Source organism: Astyanax mexicanus, chromosome 15 (assembly GCF_023375975.1).
Source record: "Astyanax mexicanus isolate ESR-SI-001 chromosome 15, AstMex3_surface, whole genome shotgun sequence".
In the NCBI taxonomy this organism is placed as follows: domain Eukaryota; kingdom Metazoa; phylum Chordata; class Actinopteri; order Characiformes; family Acestrorhamphidae; genus Astyanax; species Astyanax mexicanus.
This window is the reverse complement of record NC_064422.1, coordinates 347,501-369,364: the sequence shown is the minus strand read 5'-3', so window position 1 is coordinate 369,364 and position 21,864 is coordinate 347,501. Positions and strand designations below refer to the sequence as shown.

Below are 21,864 nucleotides of genomic sequence, written 5' to 3'. Positions count from 1 at the left end.
TAATGTTATTTTAGTTTTCTAAAGCATTTGTTAAGATTTACAATAAATCATACACTTCATTAATAATGTTAAGTAATGTTCGGTAAACATTAAGTAACAAAAGTAACAACTGCTCTTCTTGTCATTTGTTTATATTCTGCAGCTATGCATGCAGTCATTGTTAAATATTTATTCATTAAATATTAGTTATAAATATATTTGGCTGTGATAACATTTATGCAGCGGTAGCCAGTTACTTATTTTATTTACTGATGTCAGTTAACTAATATAATATTATATATTTTACATTTTTACTTCTGTTGGAAATACATCTGTACATGGATTAGAATTATTTTACTTTCAATTTACATCAGGTATATTTATTATACTGAACAGAGCTGTATAAGTGCTTAGTAATGTTAATTGACAGATGTTAATAATGCTTTAAAAAGGCATTATTGGTTAATCATGGTTTATATTTATAATTTCTACATGTCAGTTAAATTCCAACAAACACTCACACATACACACACACTCACACATATATATGATGAAATGAAGCATAAGCACCATCCAGACTAATATTTACTTAATAAATATTTAAGTATTATCGTATTCATAACTGCAGCACACAAGCAAATGACAAGAAGATATTAACTAATGCAGTTGTTACTTGTTACATTAGTAAAGTATATGATAATAAAGTATATAATTTATTGTTTATCTTAACAAATGATTGACTTGTAATGTGAAAGTAACATTAATTAAAGCTGTAGTCCCGTGTTTAATTAACATTACCTAAGCAGCATTGTTAATGGATTACCTCATGTCTTATTCATGGTAACTAATGCATTAATTCATGTTAGTTAGTCAACACTTACTGTAAAGAGTGTTACTCACTAATGTTTGTAAAAGCTGTAGCTTGCACCAGTCCCAAGACAAGCTCCAACCCTGAGTCATAAATGCTGCATGTTTGCACTGACTGTAGGGTGGTACACAGGGTATAGGCTCAAAATATGCCTAGATATGATTCCCAAACCATCTGTCATCACTTACATCAGATACAGTGGTGTTTTTTTTGCATGTTTGTCACTCTTAAATGTTTCAGATTATCCTAATTTAACTATTATTTAAAGGCAACACAAGTAAAAACAAATGCACTTTTTTATTGAAAGGTTTTATTAATAATGGAGAAAAAAAATCCAAACCTACATGACCCTGTGTGGAAAAGTGTTTACCCTCAGTTAAAACATAACTTAACTGTGGTTTATCACACCTGAGTTCAATTTCTCAAGCCACGCCCAGACCTGATTACTGCCACACCTGTTCTCAATCAGAAATCACTTAAACATGACCTGCCTGACAAAGCGAAGACCAAAACATCTAGACATCATATCAGTATCCAAAACAATTCAGGAATAAATGAGAAAGAAAGTAATTTAGATCTATCAGTCTGTGATAGGATAGAAAGTCACTTTTTGGGACCACAGTGGGTGGCCAATATCCTCATATGACAAAAATGTGAACAGTCGTGAACCTTCCCTGCCGCCCAGTATTACCCCAGGAGCACAACAACGACTCATCCAAGAGGTCAGAAAAAACCCCACAACCGCATCCAAAGAACTGCAGACCTCACTTGCCTCAGTTAAGGTCAGTGTTCATGCCTCCACGATAGATAGATAGATAGATAGATAGATTGATAGATTGATAGATTGATAGATTGATTGATTGATTGATTGATTGATTGATTGATTGATTATTGATCCCTGAGGGGAAATTATTGACATCCAGCAGCAGGTGTGTATAGTACACAAAGTTACAAAAAGATAAAAAATATAAATGATACATATAAATACAACAAAATAAAAAATAAAATGAAATTATAAAAGTACAGTCTTTAGTGTGTGTGTGTGATGTAAAATGGAGGTAGTGCAGTTGAACACAATAGACAGCGAACACCAGTTGATGTGCATAAAGTAAGGATAAGGATAACTGATGTCCGCCATACAGAAAGTGCAAACACAGTAATATAATAATTTAAATTTAGCAGTGCAAATGATACGTAAACAGTAGATGAATGAACTAGTGAATGAACTACTAGTGCAAAATAGGGTAGAACTATAAAAATAGTGTTATGGGCATCAGCATGATAGTGTGACCATAGATGGGGGTATGTCCATGGTGTGGCCAGAATTGCTGGAAAGAAAAAGTTTCACAGAGTCTTCAGTTTGCTGTGCTGAGATGAGTTGAAAAGTCTTATGGCCTGAGGAACAAAAGACTTTCGGAGTCTGTCTGTGGAGCAGGACTGGGACAGCAGTCTGCCGCTGAATGAGCTCCTCTGCCTGGTGATGGTGCTGTGCAGAGGGTGGTGAACATGGTCCATGATGTTCAGCAGCTTACTGAGGGCTCTCCTCTCTGCCAGTGGTGTTAAGGACTCCAGCTCTAATCCCAGCACAGAACCAGCTTTCCTCACCAGCCTGTCCAGTCGTCCAGCATCCCTCTTGCTGATGCTGCCTCCCCAACACACTACAGTGTAAAAGAGGACGCTGGCTACCACAGACTGGTAGAACATCAGCAGGAGTTTCTGGCAGATGTTAAAGGACCCAAGCCTTCTGAGGAAGTACAGTCTGCTCTGTGCCTTCCTGTAGAGGGAGTCAGTGTTCACTGACCAGTCCAGCCTATCGTCCAGGTGCACACCAAGGTATCTGTAGGACTTGACCACTTCCACGTCGACCCCCTCGATGGAGATTGGCTGCTGAGCAGAGGGCCTGGACCTTCTGAAGTCTATGCACATCTCCTTGGTTTTGGAGATGTTCAGCTGTAGATGGTTCGTTTTGCACCACACCACAAAATCCTCAACCAGGGTTCTGTATTCCCTCTCATCACCATTACGCACACACCCCACGATTGCAGTGTCGTCAGAGAACTTCTGCATGTGGCATGACTCCGAGTGGTATTTGAAGTCTGATGTGTACAGTGTGAACAGGACTGGAGAGGGAACAGTCCCCTGTGGTGCTCCTGTGCTGCTGATCACTGTGTCAGAGGAGCAGTCCCTGATCCTGACATGTTGTGGTCTCCCAGTAAGGTAGTCAGTGATCCAGGTGACCAGGTGCATGTCCACCTCCATCTTCATCAGCTTGTCTCTCAGTAGTAGGGGCTGGATGGTGTTGAAGGCACTGGAGAAGTTGAAGAACATGACCCTCACAGCACCTCCCCCCTTGTCCAGATGAGAGTGAGCTCTGTGCAGAAGATAGAGGATGGCGTCTTCCACTCCCACCTTTTCCCGGTACGCAAACTGCAGTGGGTCCTCAGCATGGTGGACCTGAGGTCTGAGGTGGTCCAGCAGCAGTCGCTCCATGGTCTTCATCACGTGAGATGTCAAAGCAACCGGCCTGTAGTCATTCAGCTCCTTCGGGTGTGCCTTCTTAGGAACTGGAACGAGGCAGGTTGTCTTCCACGTGGCAGGAACTCTCCCTAGACGCAGACTCAGGTTAAACACATGTTGGAGGGGCTCACCCAGTTGAACAGCACAAGCCTTGAGCATTCTGGGGCACACTCTGTCCGGGCCAGCTGCCTTCCTGGGGTGAAGTCTCCTCAGCTGTCTCCTGACTTGGTCTGCAGTAAAGGTTGGTGGACTGGAGGAGCTGATTTGTCTGCTAGCTGATAGTGTTGATGGTGGTGATGATGATGATGATGATGATGAAGAAGATGGTGGGGGTGAGGGTGATGGTGGTGATGATGATGATGAAGAAGATGATTGGGGTGAGGGTGATGGTGGTGATGAAGATGGTGGAGGTGAGGGTGATGAAGATGATGATGGAGGTGATGAGGGTGGTGGTGGTGGTGAAGATGGAGGTGAGGGTAATGGTGGTGATGATGATGATGATGATGATGATGATGAAGATGGTGGAGTTGGAGTTGAAGGTGATGGAGATGGTGGTGATGATGGTAGAGATGGAGAAGATGTTGGTGATGCTGCAGGAGGGTAGGAGGAGGGGGCAGCAGGAGCAGGACAGTCAAACCTGTTGTAAAAGTTGTTGAACTGGTTTGCTCTGTCCACACCCCCATCTACTGGGTTGCCGCTGTTGTTCTTGCACCCAGTGATGGTTTTCATCGCACCCCAGACTTCCTTCGTGTTGTTATCTTGCAGCTTTCTTTCCACCTTTTTCCTGTAAGACTCCTTGGCCTCTTTAAGACGTACCTTGAGTTCCCCCTGTACGCGCTTCAGCTCTACCAGGTTTCCATCTTTGAACGCCCTCTTCTTTTGGTTGAGGAGGTCCTTGACGGAGCTGGTAATCCAGGGTTTGTTGTTTGGAAAGCAGCGTACAGTCTTTGTGGGAACAGCAACATCCATACAGAAATTCAAGTAGTCTGTAACACAGTGAGTCACCCCCTCAATGTCCTCGCCATGTGGGTGCAGCAGCACGCTCCAGTCAGTGGTGTCATAGCAGTCCCTTAGGGCTTCTTCTGCTTCAGGAGACCAGACTCTGAATGAGCGTGTGGTAGTGGGCTGCCTCAGTACCAGTGGTTTGTACTGAGGCTGCAGGAACACCAGATTGTGATCTGATTTCCCCAGCGGTGGTAGTGGAATAGCCCTGTATGCATCCCTCACATTAGCATACAGCAAGTCTATGGTTCTGTTCTTCCTGGTGGGACAGTCCACAAACTGGAAAAAGGCAGGCAGGGTAGAGTCCAGCGTTACGTGATTAAAGTCACCAGTAATCACATAGAAGGCGTCAGGGTGCTGTGTCTGCAGCGCTGCGACGGTGGAGTGGATGACGTCACACGCCGCCTGTACGTCCGCTCTCGGCTGGATGTAAACACAGACGAGGATCGCGTGAGAGAGCTCCCGCGGCATGTAATAAGGTCGGAGACTCACCGCTAACAGTTCAATATCCCGACAGCAGATCACCTCCTTCACGTTTACATGTCCAGGGTTGCACCATCTGTTGTTAATGAAAAGCGCGATCCCCCCACCTTTCCGCTTCCCGCATAGCGCCGGGTCCCTGTCCGCTCTCACTGTAGAGAAGCCGGGTTGCTCCATCAGAAAGAGACAGGGTAAAAATGACCTGCATGGAAGAGAGCTAGGACAAAAAACACTACTTCACTTCAATTTTTCTAGAACACATCTTGATGATCCCAAAGACTTGGTGGACTGACAAGACAAAAGTTACAATTTTTGGAAGGTGTTTGTCCCAATATATCTGGCATAAAATAACACCACATTATAAAGGACATCACACCTTGTCCTGTACCACATGGTGGTGGTAGTGTGATGGTCTGGGGCTGTTTAGCTGCTTTAGGACCTTAAAGACTTGCTGTGATAAATGGAACCATGAATTCTACTGTCTACCAAAAGATCCTGAAGGAGAATGTCCGTCCATTTGATTGTGACCTCAAGCTGAAACGAACAGGGGTTCTGCAGCAGGACAATGATCTAAAACACACCAGCAAGTCCACCTCTGAATGACTAAAGGAAAACAAAATGAAGACTTTGGAGTGGCCTAGTCAAAGTCCTGACCTGAATCCGACTGAGATGCTGAGGTATGACCTTAAAAAGGTGCTTCATGCTGGAAAAACCCTCCAATCTGGTGGAATTACAACAATTGTAAAGAAGAGTTGTAAAGTTTAGTTGGGTTGCATTTGATGGAAGGGTGGCTGTTGTGATGGTGTGTCCGTTAAAACACAGGAGGATGCTCCCAAAGAATTTCCAACAAGAGTGGAGCCAAAATTCCTCCACAGTGCTGTAAAAGACTCACTGCAAGTTACAGCAAACGCTTTGCTGCAGTTGTTGCTGCTAAGGGTGGAACAACCAAATATTAGGGTTAGGGGTAAACACTTTTTCACACAGAACCATGTAGGTTTAGATTTGTTTCCGTTAATATCACCGCAAATACTAAATAAATACCTAAATTACTGGTACTGGTTATGTATAAGATCTGAAATGTTCCTAGTTTTTCTCCCAGTCATTTTTAGCTCTGTTGCTGCTGCAGAGCAGGTCAAATGCTAGCTAAGTGGCTGTATAAAGGTATAAAGGTTTTAATGCAGAAGCTGCAGCTTTAGACATGCTGCCAGGCCAGGGAAGCAGCGGGCTGTTCCTCTTTAGACAGGTGTGTGTGTGTGTGTGTGTGTGTGTGTGTGTGTGTATGTATTGAGGCAGGTGTGTGTGAAAGTGAGATGAAGGTCACCGAGCTTTGCTGTTGCTGGGGCAAAATAGATGCTACAGTTTCTACACACAGACACACACACACAGACACACACACACACACACACACATTTAATAGACGCCACTATGGCTTTATTCATATAGCACTGCTGAATTCATACAGCACAATTCACCCCAGTTTATTTTTTATATACATCCTATATAGTTAACAACCCTTGTGTACAGGTAATTGTTTATTATAGTCCAGGGATGAAGTACTGGTGGTTTTGTGGATTTGTGGTTTTGTCTGGGATTTGTCTGGACTGTTGGATTTTATTTGACATGCAATATTCTAAAGGAACCACTAGGTGGCAACAAACAGCCATTTATTTCCTGTATCTGGAGCAAGTATAAGATATTCACTCATAGAACATGCATTATGATTACTGCTCAATGATTATTTCAGGTTTAAGGCTCTCCAAAAGTATGTCCAAAAGTTAATAATAAACGTTCAGACATACTTTCTTATCAAATGTTTGAATCATATTTTTCCCCTGCATTGTAAATTAATACTGAAGTCATTCAGACTAGGATAGAATCATGTAGTAAACTTAAAAGTGTTAAACAAACCAAAATACTCCTGATTAATGAGTATGTTTTATCATAGCGTTTTTAATAGTCTTTTAGACTGCACTTGAGGATACTCTAAAAATATAATTTTTTTGGGGGATTGAAGTAGTGCTTTTTATAATATATGGATTCAATTCTTTGTATACCAACTCTACTATCTATTTAACACACTTTTTTGTTTTCTAAATAAAATATTTTTATATTGTTTTTTTTATACTTTGGGTGACTTTAGTAATAATATACAATGCAGAACATTTTAAAATAATGAATTTTAATTTTTTTAACCACTGATTTTAAGGTGTATCTAAACCTTTGACTGGTACTGGATATATTTTTAGTGGATTTCCATTTATGGTAGTAGACTCCGTTCCTGGTTTTAGCTTTATTGTTAAACCTTTTTTCTCCTATTCTGCAGACACTGGCACAGGATTGGGAACACCTGCACCTGTATTAGTTGTTAGGTGATATCTTGTTATAGTGAGTGAGGTTAAATACTGGTTGCTTATAGCAAAGTGATAAGATGGTGCAAATGGATGGAACATTTAATTACTGAAGTTGTGCATGCACTTAACATTCCTTGATCCACAGTGTCACATGTTTGATGGGGATACATTATAGAAGGTTATTATTACCACCAACAGTGGACAGTGCAGTGCAGAGGGGAGGCAATGAATGTAACCGGCGGCATTTGGCTTGAGTTGTCCATGCAAACAGAGACTAGCAGAAATCAACACATCCACAATTAATGCAGGAGACCCCACACGCAGTCAGTGCAGTGTTCTTTAGCTTGCATGGACATGGCAAAAGTCATGGGACACAGTATTAGTTCCTGTTATTGACATTTGGCATGTCCATGTGTATTACACTGTACATTTTAAATAATTGTCAGAAGTTAATTTAGCCTAAGCTGAGAAAGAGAGAGAAGTTAGAAAGAGGGAAAAAGAGCATCACTGCACTGCAGTTTGTCTGCTGATCCTGCATTCTGCAACAATAAACTCAACAGACAGGTCAGAGATAAAGTTGTGGAGAAGTTTAAAGCAGGGTTAGCTTTGAGCATCCCAAAGATACAATCCATCATCTAAAAATAAAAAAAAAGTTTCCTATAACTACCAACCTACCAAAACATGGCCATGGTCCATCCAAACTGACAGATCGAGCAATGAGAGCACTGGTCAGAGAAGCAGCTAAGAGACCCAAGGTCACTCTGGAGGAGCTGCAGAGATCCACAGCTCAGATGTGGATTATAGTGATAGTTGGTGCCAGGTGGATGGGACATTCCATTACTGAAGTTGTGCAGGCATTTAACATTTCTTAATCCGCAGTGTCACATGTTTAATGGGAATACATCATAGACGACTAATATTACCATCCACAGTGGCACGAGTTGTTCTTGCAACTCTAGCAGAAATTAAGTTTACCATATTTTTCGCACTATAAGGCAAACTGGATAATAAGGCGCGCTATCAATAAACATGTTTTTTCTGATCTGTTGTTATACATAAGGCGCACAGAATTATAAGGCGCATTTGAAGCAATACTAGTAGGCCTGTCGCGATAACTTATCATACGATAATGTTTTTTTATCACAATAATTTTGCCGACGTCAATAACAGCTGCATGTTTCCGTGTGGATTTGTTTACAGGAGAGAGCGAGTCCCGCTGCTCTCTCGCTGGCTCTCGCCGGATGTGTCGGACAGCGACATCTACCGGTTAGGAACTGTAGTGCACGCAGAGTTTATACAGCAGTAATAGTGAGCAGTGACGTGCCGCTACACACTCACATTTACATTTACATTTACATTTACATTTACATTTATGGTATTTAGCAGACGCCCTTATCCAGAGCGACTTACAACAGTGCTTCAAAGTTACTTAAGATGCACAACTTCAGTAATGGAATGTCCCATCCACCTGGCACCAACTATCACTATAATCCACATCTGAGCTGTGGATCTCTGCAGCTCCTCCAGAGTGACCTTGGGTCTCTTAGCTGCTTCTCTGACCAGTGCTCTCCTTGCTTGATCTGTCAGTTTGGATGGACCATGGCCATGTTTTGGTAGGTTGGTAGTTATAGGAAACTTTTTTTCTATTTTTAGATGATGGATTGTATCTTTGGGATGCTCAAAGCTAACCCTGCTTTAAACTTCTCCACAACTTTATCTCTGACCTGTCTGTTGAGTTTATTGTTGCAGAATGCAGGATCAGCAGACAAACTGCAGTGCAGTGATGCTCTTTTTCCCTCTTTTTCCCTCTTTCTAACATGCACGCACGTACACACACAGCGGGGAGTGTGTGTGTGTGGGGATGTGTTAGCTAGCGAACATATTCGAGGCTAATTGGATTTCTCAAAACTAAACAGCTTTAGAGAACGTTTGGGGAAGTTTAGTCCGGAATGGGCTGTGTTTTAAAATCGCATTCCGCGGCTCCGGTGCGGGAGTATTTTGGCTTTAAGCCAAATGAGCGCGGAGAACCATCAACAGGAATCAGCCGGTATGTTTACAAGGTTTCAGTGGAAACAAAAGCCGGCAATACTACTTACCTGAGATCTTATTTCAAGCACAACCATCCAGCCCAATTCATCCAGCTGAATATTGAATATAAAAATTGTTCCCCCGGAGAGATCCTGCCTCAAACCCAACACGGTAAACGTTGGTGTTTCTTGCTCAGAATTTGTCTGACAGTTAAATTAAAAAATACATGTTTAGCAAGAGCTCTGGCCTGCTGAGCTATCTGTGTGTCTTCATCATATGGACCAAGCTAATGTGTGTTTTACAGCATAAACAGATATGATCAGAAAAAGAAATCTGCAGGAATACTGCAAGTATTTAGGATATTAAAATATTTTTATATTGGGAGCCCAATGTCTGCTCTTAATAATATAAAGTTAGTTTAACTGTAAAATGGTGTAATAGTATTATGCTATTATATTATTAGTGTGGCACACTGTCTTAAAGCACCTTTTTTGAGCACAGAAGCAGGAAAAAGCCTTTTCTATAGTGGCGCTTTAAAATTTCAATATTATCGTTTATCCCAATCATTTTTGGGACAATATATCGTCCTGAAAATTTTGTTATAGTGACAGGCCTAAATACTAGTAACTAGTGGTAGAAACAGGGGTGTTGCCAAGTGTTCCTTCTAATTCAGCATTTCAGACAATAAGTGCTGGATGTAAATACACACAGATTTCTACCCTAAAACTGTTTATTTGGGGGAGTAAAGTGCTTCCATTTATTTACAGTAAGCTTAGATTTTCAGGTTTCCACTAAAGCTGGAGCATTAGCATTAGTGGCTAAACGCTAGCAGTTAGTGGCTAATGTCAGTCGACAGTGCTACACTGAGGAACCCTGAGTGCTCCAGTAAGGTGCACCAGATTATAAAGCGCACTGAAGATTTTCAGGGAAATTAAAGGATTTTAAGTGCGCCTTATAGTGCGAAAAATACAGTACATTCAATACAGGAGACCCCACACACAGTCAGTGCAGTGTTTATTAGCCTGCATGGGACATGGCAGAAGTCATGGAATACAGTACTAGTATCTGTTAAAGACATCAGGCATGTCCATGTGTATTAAACTGCAAATGAAGAGAGAGAGAGAGAGAGAGAGAGAGAGAGAGACCACCGCTTCACTACACTGCAGTTTGTCTCTCGGTCTTGCTTTGCGTGAGAGGAACAGTAGCCTATTGTATTTGAGTTACTGGGACACACGTTAAAGCCCACTACAGCAGAAAAGCCCACCTCACCCCACCCCCCTGAGTCCAGTCTGGTACCGGCCACTCTCTTTCTTTTTTCATTATCCTCTTCTCTTCATTGTTTTGATTTGGTCTCTCTGTCCAACACACCTGCTTTACAAAAAAACAGCCTGCAGTCACAGAGATCCCACAAATCCCCACAGCCAGAGACAGGTGGCGCCGAATTTGCCAGACCATATATAATTCAAGGTCTCCCAGCAGCTTCGGGACCAATAGACTGGCCTGTTCACGTCAGCCAAAAAGAAATTTTTCATTTTTCAGAACTCACTCCTGTTACTGGCACTCACTCCTGTTACTGGCACTCCTGTTACTGGCACTCACTCCTGTTACTGGAACTCACTCCTGTTACTGGCACTCCTGTTACTGGCACTCACTCCTGTTACTGGCACTCCTGTTACTGGCACTCACTCCTGTTACTGGCACTCACTCCTGTTACTGGCACTCCTGTTACTGGCACTCACTCCTGTTACTGGCACTCACTCCTGTTACTGGCACTCCTGTTACTGGCACTCACTCCTGTTACTGGAACTCACTCCTGTTACTGGCACTCACTCCTGTTACTGGCACTCACTCCTGTTACTGGCACTCACTCCTGTTACTGGCACTCACTCCTGTTACTGGAACTCACTCATGTTATGGACACTCACTCATGTTATGGACACTCACTCCTGTTACTGGCACTTACTACTGTTACTTCAAAAATAAATAAGATCTAAGAATTAGTTTGGGTAACAGCACAGAGTGTTGAGATTGAGCTCCTCAATCATAGTTACAATAAGATCAAATATAAAGAAAAACTAATGAGGGAACTTAATTTTGGTTTTCACATGATCTTCAGGAGAACCAGCTGATGTCACGTCCTGTTGTAGATGTGATGTTCCAGATGTTTAAGATGGGATAATTTGTTACGGTAACAGAAATGAGTAAAACCCAGGGACACAATTGGATATGGACTCACAACAATGCAAAGAAAATATATCTCTAAAGGATTTTATTAATTATATGTATTAGGAAAGTGGAGAGGGGACAGGTAACAAATGCTATTTTTTTAGTTTTCTAAGTAGTTTTTTTTATTACATATCTTACTTTTGCAATTAGGTCCGTGTTTAGGCATGTTTACACTATGCTTTCTAATAAATTGTATTTTAAAGTTATTTTGGGTGCACATTTATACATGTAATTTCCTGGGAACAGAAATGGCACAGATTCTGTAGAATATGCCAAAATAATCATGCATGGATCAGATACAGCAGTGCTGCTGTAGGTTTTAAACACCTCAGTGTTGCTTCTGGACTGAGAATACCACCCAAGTAATACTACATACAGTGGCTTGAAAAAGTATTCATACCCCTTAAACTTTTCTGACTTTTTTATTATTGAGATTTTAAATGATGAACTTACACAAATAGCAACAACAACAAGTAGCACATAATTATGAAGTGGAATTAAAACTCAACATTTTAATCTGGCCTTTATGAAAGAGTGGCAAGATTAAAAGCATTTTTAAAAGAAAAAGAAAAACATAAGAAGTGACGTTTGCAGTTTGCCACAAGTCATGTAGGAGACACAGCATACATGTGAAAGAAAACCATATATTTATATCATTCCACATCCCAGTTATGTGCTACTTTGTGTTGGTATATCACATACAATCTCAATATTTACGTTTGTGGTTGTAAGATGACAAAATGTTAAATTTTGTAAGGATAGATCACTGAGTAAAGGGTGACTGTGCTGATTGGACATATCTGTAAAGGTTTTCCATAGTAACGTACAGAGCAGACTTCATTTACACTGTAAACACAGAATGGACAGGTTTTAAATAACGATAGACGGGTTCTTTGTTGGTATGTAACACATCCCTACTATCAGTAAAAACTTGTGATGAATTTAGCCTCACTGAACACTGAGACAAAGAAACATTATATAACTAATTGGGATGTAAAATAATGTGAGTTACAGTAGTGCTGACAGACTAAAAATGTCAATCTTTCAAAACAAAATATATTTTTTCCACAAAGGTTTAAATGTATGTAATGTAATCATATTTATGCAACTTCACATACTATATCCAGTTAAAGTATGTATGTAACTATAAATGTGGTTTATTTTTGTGTACAGATAAAAAAATTGTAGTCAAAATAGATTTTTTCCTCAAACAAAGTTAACAATAGAGGTGGGCATTGTATCATATTGTGATCAATTTTCTATCATATTGGCAATATACTTTACCGGTCGAAGGTTTTAGAACACGCTTATTGTTTAGTAGTCCAGTAGCAGTGCTGTATGGCCCTTCTTCACCTGTCAGACATAAGTTCCATGCTTAGCTGAGCTAAAGGTGCTGTTGCCATGTGGGTCAGCCAAACACCATCCTGTAGTCTTTTTTTAAAAGTGTAGGAAGCAGTACTCATTGCTCTCTGGCTTCATCTGTAATTTCTCCAAAGAAAATCATTTAATCTGTAATAGTTACAGATTCATCTGTGTTTCTGTGTCTTTTTCTAATGATTATGATGAAGTATAAATGTGCTGTGCGTACGTGTATAAATGCTGCAATTTTACTGCAAAATGTTGTACCATTTCAGGTTATTGACTGAACCTGAAGAGTGTAAATGGTAAAAAAAAGGAAAAAATATTGATAACTTTTGATTGGTAGTGTATTAAACTCAGTGCGACCCAGCTGTCCAGTTCACTGTACAGAGCTTATAAAATCCTGCTTAAATAAAGGATGTGCAGCAAAATGGAATAGAAATCACTGTACTGTGCATGGAAGATTATTTAAATTGCATTTTTTTAATCAATATTTCAAAACATAGCAATTCATATTGTGTTTCATGAGAATATCTGTAAATATCATAATATATCATGGTTATTTTTCTAGCTAAAATCAATATTTAGGTTTAGTTCATCAATCAACAACTTGGATAATCAATAAATCAGTAATAAAAACAGTGATGTAATGCATCATGCTATATAATTCCTCACTAATATTAATGTTATATTACTAATATTAATTCACTCTGTGCTTTGGCTGACAGATGTTTAATATTCCATGTTTGCTAAGGTCACAGCTCTGCCCTGGGGCGTGACTTAACATTACAGTGTCAAATAGAGCTCCTCCAGAGTTCCTAAGAGGCTCTGATACTATTATATATATATATATATATATATAATAGACTCGAAAATATAATCCGGTGCACCTTATAGTGCGAAAAATACAGTCTAAATTCTAATATATTTAAGAGATCATAGGCAAAAGAATTTAAAATGTTTATATATATATGGGAGGTATTGTTTGTCAAAAACATTTTAAATTCTTTTGGCTATTTAAATTAAATAAATGAGTCACCCTGAAGTAAATAGGATACATTATATCTGACATTACCCAACTAATTCCTTACAAAAGTTTATAATATTAACATGATTGTCAGTTAACAATTATTAGTATAATCAAACTATATGACTACTACAAAAGGTTGGGCAAACAAATATGCCAGTAGCCAATCAGAAACATTTTACTCAAAGTTTTGGCATGTGGTAGATTTTACCCATCGCTTTTTACTACATAGTGTTTACAATGGTTAAGTAAAATCTTGTGACTTAACTTAATTAAAGATGTGTTTTTACTGCTAAGAAGGAGGGAGCTGTTTGTTTATTATCCAACATAATCCAGTAACTACTGTTACACACAAAACATTTATACAGTGTATGCTGTGACACATAAGACTTGTTATATTGATCCTTATTTTGTCAAATCTGTATTATAAAACCAATTCATAATGGGATTAAGTGTTAACTCCCACTCAGAGAATTGAAAGGCTCAAAGGTAGGCAGTGTTTGAGATGTCTGTGAGGGAAAACGTCACAATAACGTAAATACAATTCTCTAGATAAATACAAGACAAACAGTGTAAATGCAAAAGGTCTTAGCCCAGAGCGATACTGGGATTCAGGCCACCATCTTTACTGGCCCATTCATGCCTGATTGTGTAGAAGGTCATTGGAGAGAGCTGAAAAAGTTTACAAAGAGGGAGGGGAGGGGAAAGAGGAAACGAGAGAACAGCCAAGTTCCAGAACAAACAGTGAGTAATGGGGAGAGATGGGGGTGGTGGTGAGGGATACTGAGCAGGAACACGGCGTGTGTGTGTTTTGGTGTTAGAGGGAACTGGAGAACAGGCTGTGGAGAGAATGTAGCAGCAGATACTAACCTCAGACTGGGACTGGGAGCACTGGGGGGCTGTACCTGCACTGCTGGAATGAGTAGGAGGCAGGGTCATGGAGCCGCAGGGTCTCGAGGTGGAGGGGTCGTTAGAGCTGCGACCGTCAGTAGGGTCAGCCGGGTCAGCCAGAGGAGACCCGGCAAAAAGGCCCATTCCGTTTTCTGCTGGCACTGCGGCCGCTCGGAGGATAGGTACATCCCAACACGCCGCCATTCAGGATGCAGGTAACATACGTACAGGTGTAGATCTCAGATCTTAATTCACTTTGAGTTTCACTTATTCCATTTAATTCAGTTCACCATCAATCCATTTATGGATATTTCAGCTACAATTACTGGATTTGTTTGGATATGAAAAGAGATATTTAGAGAGCTAATGTTGTAATCGTACAAGGAACACTCAAACTACCATTATTAAAAATATTCGTTAGAACTTCAGGGAAAAAAAGGCTAATTTTAAGATTCTGCTTAAAAATGCATATCTTTTTAAATTCTTCTTAAAAGACACTTGCCTATGCTAAAATACACGTATGTTTTATATTAAAATGTTCCAGCCAATCTCAACTCTATCAGTCATGAGGTCTGATTATAATGACCTAGAACAAATGAGAAGCGATATTGTATTTTTCGCACTGTAAGGTGCACCGTATTAAAAGACGCACTGGCAATAAACTTCTATTTTTAGGTCTATTTTCATACATAAGGCGCACTGGATTATAAGGCACATTTTAAGAGACACTATAAGGAACTTCTAATTCAGCAGGTCTCGCCACTGGGTGGTGGAGATTTCTCTTCTTATTTAAGTGAGTAAAGCACTTTTGTTTATTTACAGTAATCTTAGATTCCTGAATTTATACAGCACTAAGGCTAGAGCGTTAGCTGCTAACCGCTAGCAGCTGCTAACCGCTAGCAGCGGTAGCCCTGGCTGCACTTGAGGATACTTTCAAAGTTCTTGAAATGTTTCGTATTGACTGACCTTCACTTATTAAAGTATTTTTTTCTAAACTTAGTTGAGTAGTTCTTGTCATATGGATTAGAACTTTACTCAAATAGAGCTATTTACTGTATATCAACTCTACCTCTTCACAACTTTACAACTGATGCTCTCAAACACATTAAGAGGGCAAGAAAAATTGTTTAAGATTAAGTAAGTTCAGCACAGCTGTTAACTGAAAGCCTGAATTCCATGTAAGCAAGAGATTCTACTTTAAAGAATCTAAAATTGTCATGTCTGGTGCTGAAAGCACATCTGTGTCTCCCACATCCAGCTCTATCTGCGATTCTCACAGTAACAACTACAATACCCAGAACGCACCACTCCATGACACAACACACACTCCCGATCACATGACACGTCACATGACGCCACCAGGAAGCCCCGAGTACTGATTACTCAGAGTATTTAAGGACCATGCTCACGCTCACACCTCGCCGAGTATCTGTTTGGTAAATCCTACAATACAAAGCGTTTCTCTTGCCCTTGCTATTCTCCGTGTATGATCTTGTTTTTGTTTTCTACCGACTTTGATTTTTGCCTGCTCCCTTGTGTTGGATTACCGTGTATGACCTGGACTGTGTATTGTACTCTGGATTTTTGCCTACCCTGTGATACTGCCTACCTGTGTATGAACTCTGGACTGTCCTCCGGTTATGGTATGGTTTCTCTACACTGTGCATTTTTGGTACTGACCCTGTTTCTGTTGACTACCCCTGTCTACTCTATAACTTTAATAAAAGTTATTTTATTGTATCTGCACCAGTCTCATTCCTGTCTGGCCCTGACAAGATACTCGGCCGTAATGACAGAGACTGCGGATACAGAGTCTATTAAGTCTGGTTTGGCTAACCAGGGTCGGCTTCTAGGTCAGCACCAGCAAACGCTCGCTGGTGTGACCCAAGCTGTTGATGAGCTAGCACGCCACCAGGTTAACCAACAGCAGCAGCTAGCCGATATTATGAGTCACCTCCGGGGTTTGTCCACCCAGAACCCTAGCCCAGTGGTTAGCCCTGTAGCCAGTCCTAACAAACCCACTACTCCCTTTTTCGCTGTGTGTAAACCAGAGGTCTATGACGGTAACACTGAGAAGTGTAATGGATTTCTGCTCCAGTGCTCCGTGTTTTTTAGCAACTCACCTCCTGCTTCTGATAAAGCTAAAATCGGGTTTATAATCTCTCGGTTGTCTGGCAAGGCTTTGGACTGGGCTACAGCTATTTGGGAAAGCATTTCTGAATCCAGCTACGACACTTTTTTGTCTATTTTTCGCAGTGTTTTTGATCATACACGCTATGGGCAATCTAGTGGAGAGCTTCTGATTTCCTTGAAGCAAGGTAAACTATCTGTGGCAGCCTTTGCTCTGGAGTTCCGTACGTTAGCTGCTAGCAGCGGTTGGAACGACCCTGCTCTCATCTCCATGTTTCGACACGGACTTAACCCCGAGATTCAAAGAGAACTTGCATGCAAGGACGACTCACTCACCCTGGATCAGCTGATCGCTCTGTCTATCCGTCTGGATCAGCTTCTTTCCCGTAAGCCCAAAGCTGTTAGCCACACTCCTGTGGTTCGCCCTGTGCAACTCCAGTCCGGGAATCCAGTTCCGGAATCTGTGCCTGCACCCAGCCCTGAGCCCATGGACATCACACGATCCAGACTATCCGTCGCTGAGAGGCAGCGTCGCATACGCCTTCACCTGTGCCTCTATTGTGGTGGTCCAGGTCATCTAAGGGCTAACTGTGAACTCCGGCCCAATTCTGCTCAAGCGTCTGCTCTGGGACAGCGCGTGGAGAGTACTCCACGCGCTAACGTGGTATGTACCCCTGTTTCTAAACTTAAAGAAAAATGTTTCGAGTTGCCTGTTATTATTACCACTCCAACGGATGTTTTTTGTGTCTCAGCGCTTGTAGATTCTGGGTCGGAGGGGAACTTTATCAGCCTGGATTTGGTGGAGGAGCACGCCATACCCACGAAAGTTCTCTCCAAGTCGATCTCCATCCATGCCATCGATGGAGAGACTGTACGCTCCAAACCTGTGACCCTGCAGACTCTTCCTCTCACCCTTCAAGCCAGCGCTCTACATGTGGAACAGCTCTCTCTCTATGTGCTCCCACGCACAGAACATCCACTGGTTTTGGGAGCGCCATGGCTAAAGACACACGACCCCGTCATTTCATGGAGCCTGGGAGATATCACTGCCTGGTCTCCTTTCTGTCGTGAGAACTGTTTATCTTTAATTTCACTCACTTTGCAATCTACCTCTGTCAAAAGCCCTAATTCTGTAGATACCCCTGCTATTCCCTCCGAGTACTATGACTTTTCTGATGTGTTTAGTAAAGCTAAAGCTACCGAGTTACCTCCGCATCGCCCCTATGATTGCTCTATTGATTTAATAGAGGGTTCTGTACTGCCCAAAGCTCGTGTGTACCCATTGTCTCGTGATGAGGAGAAGGCTATGGAAGAGTATGTTAGTGAAGCTCTTGCGCAGGGTTTCATTCGCCCATCCAAATCCCCAGATGGTTCAGGTTTCTTCTTCGTGAAGAAGAAGGATGGGGGTTTGAGACCCTGCATAGATTACAGAGGCTTAAACGACATTACTAAAAAGTTCGCTTACCCGCTCCCGTTAATCCCAGCAGCTCTCGAACAGTTACGTAATGCCGTGTACTTCACCAAACTCGATCTCCGTAGCGCTTATAATCTCATTCGCATCAGGGAAGGTGACGAATGGAAAACGGCGTTTTCCACCACCAACGGCCACTATGAATACCTGGTCATGAGCTACGGTCTCGCTAATGCCCCAGCTATATTCCAGTCGTTTATGAATGACATATTTCGCGATCTCATTAATCACTCTGTTGTCCTTTTTATAGACGATATCCTTATCTATTCACCAGATCTCCCCACACACATTCAGCATGTCCGCCAAGTTCTCCAACGCCTGAGAGAACATAGTCTGTTTGCCAAAGCCGAGAAATGTGAGTTCCACACTCAAAGGGTCACATTTCTCGGCTACGTTATCAGTTCCTCCGGTGTCCTTATGGACGATGAGAAAGTAACTGCCGTTACTAATTGGCCAGTGCCCCAGACCATTAAAGAACTCCAGCGATTCCTTGGCTTCGCTAATTTTTATAGGCGGTTCATCCGTAACTTTAGCTCCATTGCTGCGCCCCTGACTGCTCTCACTAAGGGGGCTGCTAAAATCCTGAAGTGGTCAACCGAAGCAGATCGCGCTTTCAGTGAGCTGAAAGCTGCGTTCACTTCAGCCCCTGTACTTAGGCACCCTAATCCCGAGTTTCCCTTCGTAGTGGAAGTGGACGCTTCCGAATCGGGTGTTGGCGCGGTTCTCTCTCAGCGTAGTGGGTCGCCACCCAAATTGTTTCCTGTAGCCTTCTTCTCACGCAAGCTTTCCCCTGCGGAGCGTAACTATGGGATAGGGGATAGGGAACTTCTTGCTGTGAAATTAGCTCTAGAAGAATGGCGTCACTGGCTGGAGGGGTCCGTTCATCCGTTTACTGTGTATACTGATCACAAGAATTTGGAATACCTCCGCACGGCTAAACGACTTAATCCGAGACAAGCACGTTGGTCTCTTTTTTTCTCTAGATTTAACTTCTCGATCTCGTTCCGTCCGGGAAACCGTAATACTAAAGCTGATGCGCTGTCCAGGGTTTACAGCACTGTGGACAGCGTATCCCAGCCCCAGGAGGCTGAACGCATTCTTCCTCCCTCTGTTCAGATCGCAACCATTCAATGGGAGTTAGACGATCAGATTCGCCAAAGTAACGCTAATCAGCCCAATTCTGAGGACTGTCCTCAGGGTAAAACGTTCGTACCCGTTCAGTTTCGAGACAGGCTCATCACCTGGGCTCATTCCGCTTTAACCTCTGGTCATCCTGGTGTCGCACGCACTTTACAATTACTCTCTGCCCGTTACTGGTGGGATTCTATGCGTGCTGATGTTCACTCTTTCGTTACCTCCTGCTCTGTCTGTGCGCAATGTAAAACGCCTAAAACCCTTCCAGCCGGTAAGCTACTACCTCTCCCTGTACCTGAGAGACCTTGGTCGCATATAGCGGTTGATTTTGTTACTGATCTGCCTGTATCTGAGGGTTATACTACAGTTCTCACTATTGTTGATCGTTTCTCTAGAGGGGTTAAATTTATTCCATTCCCAGCTCTGCCTACTGCCTTCCAAACTGCTCAAGCTATTTATATGCATGTATTTAGACACTTTGGTATCCCCGAAGATATTTTGTCTGACCGTGGTCCTCAATTTACTTCTCGTGTGTGGAAGGCATTTTTTGAACATCTCGGTGTACATGTCAGTCTCACTTCTGGGTTCCACCCCACATGTAATGGTCAATGTGAGAGGGTTAATCAGGAACTCGGGAAATTCCTCCGCACATACTGCTTCAAACATCCCACTGATTGGTCACAATACCTCGTCTGGGCTGAAATAGCACAAAACTCCCTAGTTAACCCTACCTCTGGCCTCACCCCCTTTCAGTGTGTTCTGGGTTTTCAGCCTCCTCTAGCTCCTTGGACAGCGGTGTCCACTGATGTGCCGGCTGTGGATGAATGGATGAAGCGCAGTGAGCAGGTGTGGGAAGACACGCATCGTAAAGTCTCTGAGGTACTGCGCGTGTACAAGGAGCGTGCTGACAAGCACCGTGGTGACAACCCAGACTACCAACCAGGAGATCGGGTGTGGCTCTCTACCCGGGACTTTAGGTTTGAGGGTAGTTGTAGAAAGCTCCTGCCTAAGTTTATTGGTCCTCTTAAGATTTTGTCACGTATTAATGAAGTTACTTACAAGGTGGAATTACCCCCTCAGTATCGTGTTAATAATTCTTTCCATGTATCTCTCCTCAAGCCTATGGTCCCGGGTCCGCTCGCTGACGCTGCACCGGCTGATGTTCCACCCGCGGCTGTGGAGGGGGAGGGGTCGTCCACGTATGCTGTCCGGGAGGTGCTGGATTCACGCAGACGTGGGGGTGTACTCCAATACCTTATCGATTGGGAGGGGTATGGTCCGGAGGAGCGTTGTTGGGTGGCTGCCAAAGACGTGCTGGACCCTGCCTTGCTCGTGGAGTTTCATGCTCGTTTTCCTGGTAAGCCTGCTCCTAGGCCCCGTGGACGTCCCAAGCGTCCTCCGACCTCCTCTGCTCCAACTCGTCGGGTTTCTCGCTCTGGTGAGCCCCGTCTGTCTGGCACCTCCGCTCCGACACCTGCACCTCCCGCCGGTACTCCCTGTCCGCCGGGTGGTCGTCGCCGGGGTCGGCCCCGTTCTGCCTCCGCTCCGGGCCCTCAGGGGGAGGGTACTGTCATGTCTGGTGCTGAAAGCACATCTGTGTCTCCCACATCCAGCTCTATCTGCGATTCTCACAGTAACAACTACAATACCCAGAACGCACCACTCCATGACACAACACACACTCCCGATCACATGACACGTCACATGACGCCACCAGGAAGCCCCGAGTACTGATTACTCAGAGTATTTAAGGACCATGCTCACGCTCACACCTCGCCGAGTATCTGTTTGGTAAATCCTACAATACAAAGCGTTTCTCTTGCCCTTGCTATTCTCCGTGTATGATCCTGTTTTTGTTTTCTACCGACTTTGATTTTTGCCTGCTCCCTTGTGTTGGATTACCGTGTATGACCTGGACTGTTTATTGTACTCTGGATTTTTGCCTACCCTGTGATACTGCCTACCTGTGTATGAACTCTGGACTGTCCTCCGGTTATGGTATGGTTTCTCTACACTGTGCATTTTTGGTATTGACCCTGTTTCTGTTGACTACCCCTGTCTACTCTATAACTTTAATAAAAGTTATTTTATTGTATCTGCACCAGTCTCATTCCTGTCTGGCCCTGACAAGAATATAAAACATTTTCTGGTTTGTTTAACACTTTATTGGGATAGTACACTTTTAGACACTTTATAGACTGTCAATTTTAAATGATTTTTTTTTGTTTGTTTGTTCGTTTTATTTATTTTCTTAACATTTTTACATGTTCTTAGTAGTGTAACGTTTTTAAACAAAGTGTTTACATTATGCATTCGTTTTGTTGTGAAAAATTATTTTTTTTATTCTGTCACACCATTTCTAAACTTATTTTAATAAGGTCATACAGCTGATAGAAAGTTT

The 21,864-nt window shown here is 42.4% G+C and overlaps 1 protein-coding gene across 4 annotated transcripts in view; it reads left to right on the top strand.

The window, feature by feature from the left end:
* LOC103042928 (uncharacterized) overlaps window positions 1-21,864 on the top strand; it is a 142,181-nt gene that overhangs the window by 42,392 nt on the left and 77,925 nt on the right. The gene's annotated exons all lie outside the window — the stretch shown is intronic.